The sequence below is a fragment of the Chiloscyllium plagiosum genome, chromosome 19 (assembly GCF_004010195.1).
Source record: "Chiloscyllium plagiosum isolate BGI_BamShark_2017 chromosome 19, ASM401019v2, whole genome shotgun sequence".
Taxonomy (NCBI): domain Eukaryota; kingdom Metazoa; phylum Chordata; class Chondrichthyes; order Orectolobiformes; family Hemiscylliidae; genus Chiloscyllium; species Chiloscyllium plagiosum.
The window spans coordinates 54,413,960-54,430,092 of NC_057728.1; the positions used below are offsets into that span (position 1 = coordinate 54,413,960).

The 16,133-nt window shown below is 45.0% G+C and overlaps 1 long non-coding RNA gene across 1 annotated transcript in view; it reads left to right on the plus strand.

Moving 5' to 3' along the window:
• The window catches only part of LOC122559829, a 33,107-nt gene that overhangs the window by 7,002 nt on the left and 9,972 nt on the right, over positions 1-16,133 (plus strand). The window lies entirely within an intron of this gene.

Here is a 16,133-nt window from a genome sequence, read left to right on the forward strand (position 1 = left end):
TAGGCTCAACTCTGATTTCCATATTATAAAAAAATCATGGAAACACTTGGTGCAAAGTTGGAAATAAGGTTTACAAAGGTCATATCATAAAAGAGAGGTTATGACCATCAGGAATAATTAAAGGAGAGGGGAATGACCCAACAGAGATCTTTAAAATGTTATGATTTGGAGATGTCGGTGTTAGACTGGAGTGTACAAAGCTGGAAGTTTTTGTTGCAAACGTTTCGTCCCCTGGCTAGGCGACATCATCAGCGCTTGGGAGCCTCCTGCGAAGCGCTTCTTTGATGTTTCCTCTGGTGTTTATAGTGGTCTGTCCCTGCCGCTTCCGGTTGACAACTGGCAGGGACAGACCACTATAAACACCGGAGGAAACATCAAAGAAGCGCTTCGCAGGAGGCTCCTAAAATGTTATGATTTGGAGATGTCGGTGTTAGACTGGAGTTATAAATCACACAACACCAGGTTATAGTCCAACAGATGTAATTGAAAGCACTAGCTTTCGGAGCGTCGCTCCTTCATCTGAAATCTAGTACTTCCAATTAAACCTGTTGGACAATAACATGGTGTTGTGTGATTTTTAACTTTAAAATGTTGAAAGGGTACAACAGTGTTGATGTGGAGAAGACATTTCTACTTACGGGAGATACCTTAAAAAGGGGGTCATAGATATAAATTAGTCACCATTTTTCCAAAAGAGAATGTGAGAGGTGAAAGGTATAGAAACATTAAAGGGGAAGTATAGCTTGAAGAGGACAGGAATGGAAAAATATACAGATACTATGAGAGGAAGTAGTCAGAAGGACTCTCATGTAGAGCAGAAACATTGGATAAATGACCTGTTTCCATGCTGCAGGAATTTCTATGTGACTCTAGTATCAATGCCCCTGTTAAGCCTGAAGGCAAGTTCATTCCTTTAGCTATTGGCTTTACTGAATAGGTTTAGCTCGGTTGGCTGGATCGTTGGTTTACAGAGCAGTGTGATGCCAACAGTGTGGGCTCAATTCCCGACACAGGTTGAGGTTACCATGAAGGGCTTTCCTTCTCAACTGCTTCCCTTGCCTGAAGCCTGCAGGTTAATCACCACCAGTCACTTCTCTCTCTAATGAGAGAGCAGCACCAATGGTTGCAGCAACCTGAAGGCTCAGTGGTAAGGCTCTCAATGTCTGAGCTGCAAGGTTCTGGACTCAAGACACATTCCAGGCTTTGAGTATAAAATCAAGGCTGACATTTCCATTGTACATAACTGTACCAAGGGGAGTGCCGCATTGTTCAAGGCCTTTCAGATAAGATGTTAAAACATAGCTTCACAGGGAGGTGATGGCTTAGTGGTCTTATCACTGGACTGTTAATCCTCAGACGCGAGTAATTTTCTGGGGGTCTGAGTTTGAATCCTGCCATGCAGGTAGGGAAATCTGAATTCAGTAAAAAAAAATCTGGAATTAGAAGTCTAATGATGACTGTGAGTCCATTGCCAATTGTCAGGGGATAAAACCCATCTGGGTCACTAATGTCCTTTAAAGAAGGAAACTGCCGTCCTTACCTTGTCTGGCCTACCTGTGACTCCAGACCCACAGCAATGTGGTCAACTCTTAACTGTCCAGTGGGCCATTAGGGATGGGCAATAAATGCTGACCTAACCAGTGATGCCCTCATCCTGTGAATGAAATTATTTTAAAAGTTTGGTGGATGTAAAAGGATCTACAGTAAGGAAGAGCAGGGGAGATATTCCCAGGGTCCAGGCTCACTTTCATCTCTCAATCAACATTTAAACAAGTCATTTCTTTGTTTAATTTGTGGGAGCTTGTTATATACATATTAGCGGTTTCATTTCTGACATTACAACACTTCAGAATTATTTTAGTAGCTGCAAAATGATTTGCGATGCCAGGTGGTCATGAAAAGGGCTATATAAATGTGTGCTTTGTTTTCATCTCTAGATTCTGTTGAGATATGAGCATTAGTAATATTGCTTCATGTTAATAGGTAGCTTCCTCTGTCAGTAGAGATTGAAATGGCAGAGGTCTCTTTGGGTAGCTGAAATATGTAGGACCACGAGGCTGTCCAACCAAATTTGAATCTGTTCCAAGGGAGTGAAAGTCTTCATTACCATTTACCTTACTATTTCTGTGGGGATTGCAGCCGAGAAATAAAAAATGGGATAGGCCTCTTTAATGCTTGTAAAAATGATTAAATTTTGTGGCTAAGGTATTGGCAGATTATTTAGTGAAAGTTTCCTAAGAAAGATAGAGCATAGATTTGGTTTGGAAGGTGCTGTCTAAGGTGAATTTTGTATAAAGTCAAAAGTCACTTGACACTGGAATATAGTCAACAGGTTTATGTGAAACCACAAGCTCCTTCCTCAGGTAGCGAGGTGTCATGTGATTTTTCACTTTGTCCACCCAGTTCAATACTGGCACCTCCACATAATGAATTTCTTATGGATCTTATAGATGGTACTCACTGCTGCTACCTGAATATTGGTGATGATGGGAGTGAATGTTTGTGGATTTGGTTCCAAATAAGTGGGCTGCTTTTTTCTGGTGGGTATCAAGCATCCTGAGTGTTACTGAAGCTGCACTCAACCAAGTAAGGAGGAAGTATTCCATCACCCACCTGACTTGTGCCTTGTAAATGTTAAACAGGCTTTGGAGAGTCAGGAGGTGAGTTATTTGCTGCAGTAATCCTAACATCCAATCTTCTCTTGTAGCTATTGTACTTCTATGACTAGTCCAGCTCAGTTTTTAGTCAATGGTAATCCCCAGGATGTTGATAGTAAAGAATTCAGCAACAGTCATCCATTGAATGTCAAGGAGGGGATGGTTAGCGTTCTCTTGCTGGATGTGGACATTGCTTGGCAATTTTGTACCACTAATGTGATCCTTTTACTAACCATATAGTGAATTCATATAAACATTGCTTTATCATATGAATCGTAGAATCATAGAATCATAGAGATATACAGCATGGAAACAGACCCTTCGGTCCAACTCGTCCATGCCGTCCAGATATCCCAACCCAATCTAGTTCCACCTGCCAGCACTCAGCCCATTTCCCTCCAAACCCTTCCTATTCATAGACCCATCCAGATTCCTTTTAAATGTTGTAATTATACCAGCCTCCACCACTTCCTCTGGCAACTCATTCCATATACGTATCACCCTCTGCTTGAAAAAGATGCCCCTTAGGTCTCTTTTATATCTTTCTCCTCTCACCCTAAACCTATGCCCTCTAGTTCTGGTCTCCCCGACCCCAGGGGAAAGACTTTGTCTATTTATCCTAAGCATGCCCCTCATAATTTTATAAACCTTTATAAGGTCACCCCTCAGCCTCCAACGCTCCAGGGAAAACAGCCCCAGCCTTTTCAACCTCTCCCTATAGCTCAAGCCCTCCAACCCTGGCAACATCCTTGTAAATCTTTTCTGAACCCTTTCAAGTTTCACAACATCCTTCTGATAGGAAGGAGACTAGAATTGCACGCAATATTCCAAAAATGGCCTAACCAATATCCTGTAAGCTGCAACATGACCTCCCAACTCCTGTACTCAATACTCTGACCAATAAAGGAAAGCATACCAAACGCCTTCTTCATTATTCTATCTACCTGTGATCATACTTTCAGGGAACTACGAACCTGCACTCCAAGGTCCCTTTGCTCAGCAACACTCCCTTGGACCTTACCATTAAGTGTATAAGTCCTGCTAAGATTTGCTTTCCCAAAATTGCTTTCCCAAATTGTCCAATGATTTTGATGTTCTTGCAAACGGTGTGAATGAGAATGAGAACTGCAAGGAGGATGAGCAAACTAACCAAGAAGGAAGCCTTTCAAATGGGGGAAGAGAATAGGAATGTAGTATAGGAGGGGACAGTATCATTAGGAAGATGGTCACAAGTGGGAGTCCAAAAGGATTTGTTACTGCCCAGTGCTGGGGTTAAGGACATCACCTTAGGGCTAGAGAAGAACTCGGAGAGGGAGATGAGGGATCCAGTAGCTGTCCTCCACATTGGTACCAACAACATTGGTAGGGTTAGAAAAGAAATTCTGCTGAACAGTTAGGAACTGAATTTAAAAATCAGGATCTCCAAAGTGGTAATCTCAGGATTACTCCCTGAAACATGGCAAATTAGCATAGAGCAATTAAAGTCAAGGAGTTAAATGAGTGGCTTGAAGATTGGTGGGGGAGGAATGGCTTTCAGTTCATAGTGTATTATCAAAGATGTGTATTTGCAGCCCATGTGCTAACTCACCCAATGTCCTGTTCCCTCCACACCTCAGTGCTCAATGACATATACTTGCTCCTGATTCAGCAAGGTCTTGTTTTACTTATGCAGTTTCCATCAGATTCACAAAGCTCTGTGATATTGTTAATTCTCCAATGCCAGCATTCCCAATTTCTCCCTGTAATCTTTCATCCCCTTGGCAATCAAGAATTGTTTTAAGTATACTCGATGACCTAAGCTCTGTAGCCTTCTCTGACAATGAATTCCACAGACTCACCACTCTCTGGCTAAGAAGATTTCTCCTTGTCTCCGTTCTAAAAGGTCTTCCCTTTGCTCCAAGGCTGCGCCCTCAGGTCCTCATCTCTCCTGTCAATGGGAACATCTTCCCAATATCCACTCTGTCCAGGCTGTTCAGTATTCTAATAATGTGACTGGAGTAGTAATCCAGGACCTCAGCTGATGTTCTGAGGGCATGTTTGAACCCCAGCAGATGATGAAGTTTGAATTCAATAAAATTCTAGTCTGATGGCAACCAGTCAATTGTTAAAACTCCATCTGGTTCACTCCCACCCTTTAGGAAAGGGAATCTGCAATCCTCATCTGCTCTGAATGACATCAGACTCCACAGCAATGTGGTTAACTCTGAACTACCCTTTGCAATAGGCAGTAAATGTCAACCTAGCCAGTGAAGCCCAAATTCCATGAAATAAGATACTCCAATTTCTGGTATTTCCTCTTTAAATCTCTACACTTTTTGACTTCTCTCTCTTCCTTTAACACGTTCTATAAAACTATCTGTCAATCCAGGTTTTAGACAATTCAGTCACATATTCTTTGATGTAGTTTCCCTTTGAGTGGGTTTTCTCCAGAATGTCATGCTGACCCACATCACTTTGATCTGAAGCTTGCCTTCAGTACAATGTTCCTGAGCTAAATGTTCCAGCTCTCCTGTTAACCAATACCTGAATATAAATCCTCATCTTGCCTAGCGAATCAAAACTGTGTCCGAGTTCCTTTATGGATAGGAATAGCTTTATGTATAACTCTAACTTTCATTAATATAACACCTTTACCATAGACAAATGTCACAAGGCATTTCACAGCACAGGGGGAAAGTGAGGTCTGCAGGTGCAGGAGATCAGTGTCGAGAGTGTGTTGCTGGAAAAGCCCAGCCGGTCAGGCAGCATCCGAGGAGCAGGAGAATCGATGTTTCGGGCATAAGCTCTTCATCAGGATTCACAAACTAGAATAAAAGGCATTAACCAAGGCCTTTCATTGTCCAAAACGTCCATGGTTCCTTCCATGTCCCCACCAACTTAGGCTGTCTATGCATCTTCCAAACTTGTGGCCTCAGTAACTTGAGGAGGACGGCAGCAGATTCATGGGAACATTACCATCTGCAAGTTCTCCTCCAAGCCACTCAAGGATTCCTGATGAAGGGCTTATGCCTGAAATGTCCATTCTCCTGCTCCTCAGATGCTGCCTGATCGGCTGTGCTTTTCCAGCACCACATTTCACAACACAGAAGAGTTGTCCCGTTATTCTCAATTTGTCCCACCCTCCTCTCTGAGTTGAAAGATTTAAGGACTGGATTTTTGCTGAATTGGGGCCAACTTTGGCGACTCTATAACAGTGGTATATGCACCTAATCCAGGATTCCCATCTCTATTAGCAGTTTTGGCAATTTTCACTGGTGTGGAATAATGCTGCAGGTAGCTAGCTTATACCATGTATTCCTGATCTCGCTGGTCCAATGATGGGGTTAGCCATCTCATACATACAGCTCACAATTATCTTCGGCCAACATAGCCACACTGATGATTCACAAACTAGTGTAAAAGGCCTTAACCAAGCTCCTTCATTCTCCATACCGTCCATGGCTCATTCCATGTCCCCACCAACTTAGGCTGTCTCTGCATCTTCCAAAATTGTGCCCTCAGTAAATTGAGGAGGAGGGCAGCAGATTCATGGGAACATTACCACCTGCAGGTTCTCCTCCAAGCCACTAAGCAAAAGTGAGGACTGCACATGCTGGAGGTTAGAGTCAAGAGTGTGGTGCTGGAAAAGCACAGCAGGTCAGGCAGCATCTGAGGAGCAGGAAGATCGACATTTGGGCAAAAGCCCTTCATCAGAAATGGGGCTGTGAGCCGAAGGGATGGAGAGATAAATGGGAGGCGGGGTGATGCTGGGGGGAAGGGAGCCGAGAGTACGATAGGGTAGATAGAGATGGGGGTAAAGATGATAGGTCAGAGGGGAAAGTGGAGCGGATAGGTGGGAAGGAAGATGGACAGGTGGGACAGGTCATGAAGGTGTTGCTGAGCAGGAAGGTTGGAATTGGGATAAGGTGGGGGGGAAGGGAAATGAGGAAACTGGTGAAATCCACATTTATGCCGTGTGGTTGGTGGGTCCCGAGGCGGAAGATGAGACATTCTTCCTCCAGGCAATGGCTGGTAAGGGAGTGGCGACGGAGGAGGCCCAGGACCTGCATGTCTTTGGTGGAGTGGGAGGGGGAATTGAAGTGTTTGGCCACAGAGCGGTGGAGTTATTTGGTGTGGGTGTCCTGGAGATGTTCTCTGAAGCGCTTTGCAAGTAGGCATCCTATCTTCCCAATGCGGAGGACACTGCATCGAGAGCAACGGATACAGTAAATGACGTGTGGAAGTGCAGGTAAAACTGATGGATGTGGAAGGCTCCTTTGGGGCCTTGGGTGGAGGTGAGGGGGGTAATGTGGGTGCAGGTTTTTCAATTCCTGCGGTGGGAGGGGAGGGTGCTGGGAGGGGAGGGTGGGCTGGTGAGTGCGTGGCCCTGACGAGCCGTGCTGGAAGGGGTGGGTGGCTTGTTGGGGAAGCGTGGACCTGACAAGGGAATTGTGGAGAGAACGGTATTTACGGAAAGCGGATAGGGGTAGGGAGGGAAATATATCTCTGGTGGTGGAGTCCGTTTGTAAGTGGCAGGAATGGTGGAGGATAATGCAATGTATACGGAGGTTGGTGGGGTGGAAGGTGAAGACGGTGGGGTGGGGGGGTTCTGTCCTTGTTGCAGTTGGAAGGGTGGGGTTCAAGGGCAGAGTTGGATGAGATGCACTGAAGGGCATCATCAACCACATGGGAGGGGAAGTTGCAGTCTTTGAAGGAGGCCAACTGGTGTGTTCTGTCGTGGAACTGGTCCTCCTGAGAGCAGATACGGCAGAGGCAGAAGAATTGGGAATATAGGATAGCATTTTTACAGGAGGCAGGGTGGAAGGTGGTGTAGTCCAGGTAGCTGTGGGAGTCAGTGGGTTTGTAGAAGCTGTCCGTGTTGAGTCGGTGACCGTTGATGGAGATGGACAGGTCCAGGAAGGGAAGGGGTGTGTCAGAGATGGTCCAGATGAATTTAAGGTCGGGGTGTAATGTGTTGGTCAAGCTGATGAACTGTTCAACCTCCTTGTGGGAGCACGAGGAGGCACCGACACAGTCATCAATGTAGCGGAAGAAGAGGTGGGGAATGGTGCCAGTGTAACTATGGAAGGTGAACTGTTCCACATAACCAACAAAGAGACAGGCATAGCTGGGGCCCATGTGGGTGCCCATGGCTGCACCTTTGGTCTGGAGGAAGTGGGAGTATTCAAAGGAGAAATTATTGAGGGTGAGGACCAGTTCAGCCAAACGAATAAGAGTGTCAGTGAAAGGCTACTGATGGCGATGTCGGGAGAGGTAGAAATAGAGGGCTTGGAGGCCCTGGTCATGGCGGATGGAGGCATTTAGGGACTGGATGTCCCATGGTGAAGATGAGGCATTAGGGGTCAAGGAAACAAAAGTCTTGGAGGAGGTGGAGGGCGTGGGTGGTGTCCAGAATGTATGTGGGGAGTTCCTGGACCGGGGGATAGGACAGTATCAAGGTATGTGGAGTTGAGTTCAGTGGGGCAGAAGCTGGCCGAGATGATGGGTCAGCCGGGGCAATCAGGATTGTGGATCTTAGGTAAGAGGTAGAACTGGGTGGAGCAGGGTTCCTGAACTATGAGATTGGAAGTTGTGGTTGGGAGATCCCCTGAAGTGATGCGGTTGTGTATGGTCTGGGAGATGATGGTTTGGTGATGGGAGGTGAGGTTGTGGTCGAGAGGGCGGTAGGAGGAGGTGTCTTCGAGTTGGCGCCTGGCTTTAGCAGTGTAGAAGTCAATGTGTCAAACTACCACTGCACCCCTCTTGTCCGCTGGTTTACTGGTGAGGTTGGGGTTTGGAACATAGAGGGTGGAGGTCCACAAGTTGTGAGGGTGAGAGGTTGTAGTGTGTGAGGGGGAATGGACAGGTTGAGGCAGTCAATGTCCAGGTGGCAGTTGGAAGTAAAGAGATCGAGGGCAGGTAACAGACCAGCATGTGGTGTCCAGGTGGATGGGGTGCGTTGGAGGTGGAAGAAGGTGGGCGGGAGTGTTGGTGGAAAAAGTAAGCCCGAAGGTGCAGGCAGTGAAAGAAGTGTTCAATGTCACAACGCACATTGAATTCATTGATCTGGGAGCAGAGGGGTTGAAGGTAAGGCCTTTGCTGAGGACTGATCGTACACCTCAGTGAGGGGGAGGTCTGGGCGAGTGGTGAAAACTAGGCAGGGCTGGGAGCCAGGACCTGGACTTGGAAATTGATCTAATTTCTTTCAGTGTCACTGGGTCAGAATCCTGGAAATCTCTCTCTAACAGCATGGTGAGTGTACCTACCAATAAATGGATGGTACAATGAGGCATCTTACTCCCACCTTCTTCACAGAATTATGATGAGCAAGACATGTTGGTTTATCCAGAGACACACACCTTCCATGAGCAAACCATTTAAAGGAATAACTAAATTAGCTGAAACAAATGATCAACCATCTGCTCCTCAATTACTGTGAATGCTTGGCTGAGCTCCAAAGCTCAATAATTGACCAGCTTAGCAGGAGGTCTATTTTCATAGTTAGAAGTACAGTGTTTCCTTTGATTGAGTAATTTTTCTGAGGTTATAATAAGCTTTCTTTCTTTTCCAATTTCTGAATGTTTAGTTGGACAAGATTAAGCACTGTGAAGTGAAGCTTCTATTATTGATTTTATAATTGCTATCTGATTGACATTTTAAAACTGTTATAAGATAGCAGCTTCTCTCAGAGCAGTTTTCTGAAATGCTGGTTTTCTAAGTGCATTTCAAGACTCACCATCGTTACTATGTGGTACATTGGTTGTAAGGTACACAGTGGGTGAGAGGGCATAGAATATGCAAAGAGGACGATGGAAGGGGTATTAAGTGAGAAGGAGAGGCATGGAAATGCCGGAAGTTGGGCACATGGAGATGGCAGGGGGATCATGGGGACAAGAAATGGCGAATGGAGCATGGAGACAGCATGTGGAGTGAATGGGGAAATGATGAGATGAGGACTAAAAGACCTAACAACAATTAAAACAATTGGGACTAACAACTTCTCACCAGCTGCCGAGCACCTCCACTCAATTTCCCCAATTCCTTAGAATTAAAATAAATCTCCTTTTTAAGGAGGCACTTCTAGTGGGTTGAGAATTTTCCTGACACAATCTGTTCCATTCAATGACAAAAACTATGGGCCTCTGAGTTCAAGTCCTATTGCAGGAATTGTGTGATGAAACCAGACTCAATCTCCAGCCCAGTGCTGTGTGAGTGCTGCTTTGTTAGCAGTGCCTTTCTTTGAGGTGATGTCTGTTTGCTTCGGTGGTTCAGGACAATGAATACGATTCTGTGGCTGTATTTAAGAAGACCAATATTCAGACCAAATATTTCTCCAATAAGTTAAGTGTACTAGCCAGACATTGTCCTCATTATTGTTTGTGGGATTTCGCTGGATTGAATGTTGTGTTTGACTGTGTAATTAAACATTGCGCTCCAAGATCGTGCATGGTATTCCAAGCATTTTGAACTCCTCTGAGAGACAGGTTATTTAAGTGTTAAATTACAGTGATTGGACTTGACTGTGAGGCACTCCACAAATGAATAGCTCACCAGTGCCCATTAATATTGGACACAATGACAGTGACTGACTTTAAGAGATAAATTAGGGACAATCAGTGGAAGAATAGAGTCACTGGTGGGGACACGTTCATAAGATCATTAGTCACAGGACCAGATGTAGGCCATTCAGCACATTGATCCTCCTCTGCTGTTCAATAATGTAGGCCATTCAGCACATCGATTCTCCTCTGCTGTTCAATAATGTAGGCCATTCAGCACATCGATCCTCCTCTACTGTTCAATAATGTAGGCCATTCAGCACATCGATCCTCCTCTGTTGTTCAATAATGTAGACCATTCAGCACATCGATCCTCTGCTGTTCAATAAGGTCATGGCTGACCTGATAATCGCCAACTGCCTTTTCCCCATAACCCCTAGATTTCTTACTGATCAAAAATCTGTCTCGCTCAGCCTTGAATATACTCAACGACCCAGCCTTACCAGCTTTATGCATTGAAGAATTCTACAAATTCACTAACCCCCTGAGAGAGAAAAACAATCATCCTCATCTCTGTTTAGATGGATGACACCTTATGTGACTCCTGACTGATTGAATTAATGGGACCATATTCAGTTGCGCCTGATATTGTCAAACTTAAAAAGTTCTTTTTTTTCTTTTTGATTTCCATCCGAAATTAAACTGTTGTTGTAAATTATGAGGAAGGCTAGGATTTGCAAATAGTAGAGCCTTCAGTTTAACTAGCTTGAATTAATTGACTATTTCCACATAGCACTCACAATCTGCCTAACCTTTGCTCTTGAGTCGTATGGTAATGTTTCCAGCATGCTCTGTTTGTGTCTGTGTGTGTGTTTTATGAGTATGTGAATAATTGTTGCATAGGCACGTGCAACATCAGAATATAATTATTGTAATTAATAATACAACTGACCACATTCTCTTCGAGAAAGTGTGATTCCATCTCCAGCGTTACTCTGGGGACATGATGATTGCAAATGTGACATCATTGTTTAAGAAAGGGGCAAATGATAACTTAAAAAAAAATTTATAGACCTATCAGGTTGACATCAATAGTATGAAAACTGATGGAGGCCATAATACAAGATAAGATAAATATACACAGAGAAATATAAGTTAATGCTAGACAGTCAACTGGTTTTGCCAAGGGCAGGTCAAGTTGAATTGAGGAGCAAATTATTCATAAGTCTGAACACTCATCATCCACCATTACTCTCCTCCACCTGGCTGAACTTGTTCTGTCACTGAACAGTTTCTCCTATAGGCATCCACATGGGTCCCAGTTATGCCCTGCGTCTTTATGGGGTATGTGGAACAATCCTTGTTCCAGTCCTACACCGGCCCCCTCCCACAACTCTTTTCTCGGTACGTTGGCATCTGCTTCAGTGCTGCTTCATGCTCCCGCCTGGACCTTGAAATATTTGTTCATTTTGCCTCCAATTTCCACCCCTCTATTACTTGCATGTCATCCATTTCTGACACTTCCCTTCCTTTCCTTGACCTCTGTCTCCATTTCAGGGAATAAACTGTCCACTACAATGCATCAACTCCCATAGTTACCTTCACTATAACTCTTCACACCCCACATCCTGCAAGGACTCCATCCCATTCTCCCAGTTCCTTTGCCTACGCTATATTTATCCAGAAGATGCCACTTCCATGAGCATAGTTTCCCACCCACTATGGTTGACAGGACCCTCAATCCATCCAACCTATCACCCGGGCTTCTGCCCTTGCCCCTTCCCATCGCTCACAACAGCATGATTGGCTCCCACTTGTTCTAACATGTTCCTCCCTCCAGCCTCCGCATTCAAAGGATCATTCTCCGTCATTTCAGCCAACTCCAGCAGAACGCCATCACCAGACACAACTTCCCCTCTCTACTGTCTGCACCTCACAGGGGTTGTTCCTTCCAGGACAGCCTAATCCATTCCACAACCACCAACACCACCCCCCCTTCCCATGGCACCTTGCCATATAACTGCAGAAGGTACGACACCTGCCCCTTCACCACCTCCCTGTTCACCATCCAAGGGTCTAAACAGTCTTTCCCATTGAAGCAGCATTCCACCTGCACCTCCTCCAATCCTGAGTTTTGTATTCACTGCAACTAATGTGGCCTTGTCTGCATTGGAGAAACCAAACACAGACTGAGTGACTGCTTTGCAGAAAACCTCTGGTCTGTGCACAAGCATGACCCCAACCTTCTCATAGCCAGTCATTTTAACACAGCAACCTCCTCATATAGCCACTTGTCTCTCCTTGGGATGCTGCAATGCTCCAGCAAAGCAATTACAACATTTAAAAGGCATGGGTATATGAATAGGAAGGGTTTAGAGGGATATGGTAAAAACAAGGACTGCAGATGCTGGAAACCAGAGTCCAGATTAGAAAAGCACAGCAGGTCAGGTAGCATCCAAGGAGCAGGAAAATCGATGTTTCGTGCAAAAGCCCTTCATCAGGAATAGAGCACTTAGAGGGATATGGGCCAAGTGCAGGTAAAAGGGATTAGATTAGATTAGGACATCTGATCAACGTGGACGAGTTGGTCCAAAGTGTCTGTTTCTGTGCTGTACATCTCTATGACTCTATGAATCACAGCATAAACTGGAGGAACAATATCTCATCTTCAAACTGGGCAATTTACAACCTTCTGGGCTCAAGATTGGGTTCAACACCTTCAGATTGTGAACCCATTCCTTCCCTTCCTTTTAGCTTTGTTTGTTACATTCTCTGTCACCCTCTCTCCCCTCCTACCAACACCACACCAACCCCGTCTTCCCAGTCTGGCAGTTAGACACACATTCTTACATTCCAATCACTTAATCTGAATTATCAACATCTTTTCTCACCCAGCCTCCAATCCCTCCCCCCCAGCTATTGCATTAATGCTGCCCCTCCGTACAGCTTTGATGAAGAGTCATATAGACTTGAAAAGTTAGCTTGCTCTCTCTAGGGATGCTGCCTGACCCGCTGTGATCTCCATCGCTTCTTCTTTTCAGTTCAAATTGGGTTCTTTGACAAGGTGGATGAGAGTAGTGCCGTGGATGTTGTGTATTTTGACTATCAGAAAGCATCTGAAACTATGCCACATGACAGGTTGGCGAACAAATTATAAAAATGCCCAGGATTGATGAGTCCTTGGCAGCATGGAGTGGAAGTTGGCTAAAAGGTAGGAATTAGAGGCTAGGTATAGATGGGCATCTCTCAGACTGAAAATGAGTTGAAAGTGATGTTCCACAGGGATTACTGTTGGGGCCTTGCTTTTTCTGAGTTATATAAACAATTTGAGGGCAAAATTCATAAATTTGCAGATGATATTAGCTAGGGAGAATAGTAAATTGTGAGGATGACGCAGAGGTACATTGACAAATTGGCCAAATGAGCAGACACCCAGCAGAGTGGGTGCTCCTTCATCAGGTGGTTGAACAGCGCTCTCAAAGCTAGTGCTTCCAAATAAACCTGTTGGACTATAAACTGGTGTTGTGTCATTTTTAACTTTGTACACCCCAGTCCAACCCAGGATTCAGTGCACAGTTCTCTGAAGGTAGCCAGGCAAGTTGAAACAGTTGTTGAGAAACCTCATGGGATCCTTGGGTTTATAAATAGAAACTTGGAGTATTAAAGCAAGGAAGTGATGTATTATCTCTACAACAAGATCATATTTGGAGCATTATGTTCAGTTCTGGGCATCTTATCTAAGGAAGGATGGTGAAGCCCTGGAGAGAGTTCAAAGGAGATTTATTGGAATTATACCAGGTGTGAGGGGTTTTTAGATGCAAAGAAGAATAAGAGAATCTGACATTATTTACCTTGGAGCAGAGAAGATTAAGAGGTTTTCCCTGGAGCGACGGAGGCTGAGGGGTGACCTTATAGAGGTTTACAAAATTATGAGGGGCATGGATAAGATAAATTGACAAAGTCTTTTCCCTGGGGTCAGGGAGTCCAGAACTAGAGGGCATAGGTTTAGGGTGAGAGGGGAAAGATATAAAAGAGACTTAAGGGGCAACTTTTTCACACAGAAGATGGTACGTGTATGGAGTGAGCTGCCAGAGGAAGTGGTAGAGGCTGGTACAGTTGTAACATTTAAAAGGCATTTGGATGGGTATATGAATAGGAAGGGTTTGGAGGGATATGGGCCCAGTGCTGGCAAGTGGAACTAGATTGGGTTGGGATATCTGGTTGGCATGGACGGGTTGGACCGAAGGGTCTGTTTCCATGCTGTACATCTCTATGACTCTATGACTCTATATTGTAGTGTTCAAACTTATGAACAATTTTGACAATAAATCTCCTCTGAACTCTCTCCAGGGCTTCACCATCCTTCCTTAGATAAGATGCCTAGAACTGAACACAATAAAACCATTTCCACTGGTTTGTATGTCAGTAACTTGGGATCACAATTTCAAGATTGTCTGCAAGAGAGCGGGGAATGAAATGAGGAGAAACCTCTTTACTCAGAGAGTTGTTAGGAGTTGGAATGCGCCGCCTGGAAGAATGGTGGAAGCGGATTCCATTTCAGATTTCAAAGGAGAACCGATTCTGTATTCGAAAGGAATGCATTTAGTGGATTATGGAGATAGGGCTGCAGAATGAGACCAGCTGGATAGCTCTTCCTGGAGACGATAGATCAAATGGCCTCCTTCTGTACTCTAAATTCAATGATCCTATTATGCTACTTGCTGTTGATTATGTTGTTCTGTAGGAGCCTGAATTGCTGAAGCAGCCTGCACTTTTCCATATACTTTGTAGTTTGCAGCTATGGATAGCGATGGTGAAGGCTCCAATTCTCTTTCCATCTAGTGGCTGACCAGGAATCGCTCCTTCTCTTTGCACCTACCATACATGGTAAAGTTTCTATTCAACCTGTTTGGCTGTGTTATGAACAACCTTCCTTTAGCCATCAAATCCTGGGGTGGGGCCCTGAAGATGGAACTTCTGGTTCAGACACAGGAACTCTTCCATGCTGCTGCTACATTGCTGAAAACTGTTCTAGCAATCATTCATCTGTGACAACAATTTCACTTCTTAAGTGAGATATTGTCAAAATGAGTAGAAATAGGAAGTAATCGAACCCATGGGGGTTAACAGGTGAAAATTCTGTCTTCTCAAATGTTGATCTCGTTTCTCACTGGTAAACAATTGAAAGACTGCCGACAGAATACCCTGCCATGGATTCAGTGAGGAGGAGGTCGTCAGGTTGTTTTAGAAAGACTTCTCCCAGTCTGATAAATAATGTAATGAATCTTGAAACGAACCTCATTTCTCGTTCATTCGTATGTGAGCAGTGTTTATAAAGCCAGCTAATTGGCTAATGAAGGCAGTGGAGAGATACATTTTTAGATTAGAGTAGTGCTGGAAAAGCTCAGCAGTTCAGGCAGCATCCAAGAAGCAGGAAAATCGACGTTTCAGGCAAAAGCCCTTCATCAGGAATAGAGGCAGAGTGCCTGCAGGGTGGAGAGATAAATGAGAGGAGGGTGGGGAGAAAGCAGCATAGAATGCAATAGGTGAATGGGGGTGGGGATGGAGGTGTTAGGTCAGGGAGGAGGGTGGGGGAAGGTAGCAAAAATCATCCGACGACATTTCCGCCACCTCCAAATGGACCCCACCACCAGGGATATATTTCCCTCCCCACTCCTTTCCGCCTTCCGCAAAGACCGTTCCCTCCGTGACTACCTAGTCAGGTCCACGCCCCCCCAACAACCCACTCTCCCGTCCTGGCACCTTCCCCTGCCACCGCAGGAATTGCAAAACCTGTGCCCACATGTCCTCCCTCACCTCCATCCAAGGCCCTAAAGGAGCCTTCTACATCCATCAAAGTTTCACCTGCACATCCACCAATATCATTTATTGTATCCGTTGCTCCCGATGCGGTCTCCTCTACATTGGGGAGATTGGACGCCTCCTAGCAGAGCGCTTTAGGGAATACCTCTGGGACACCCGCACCAATCAACCACAC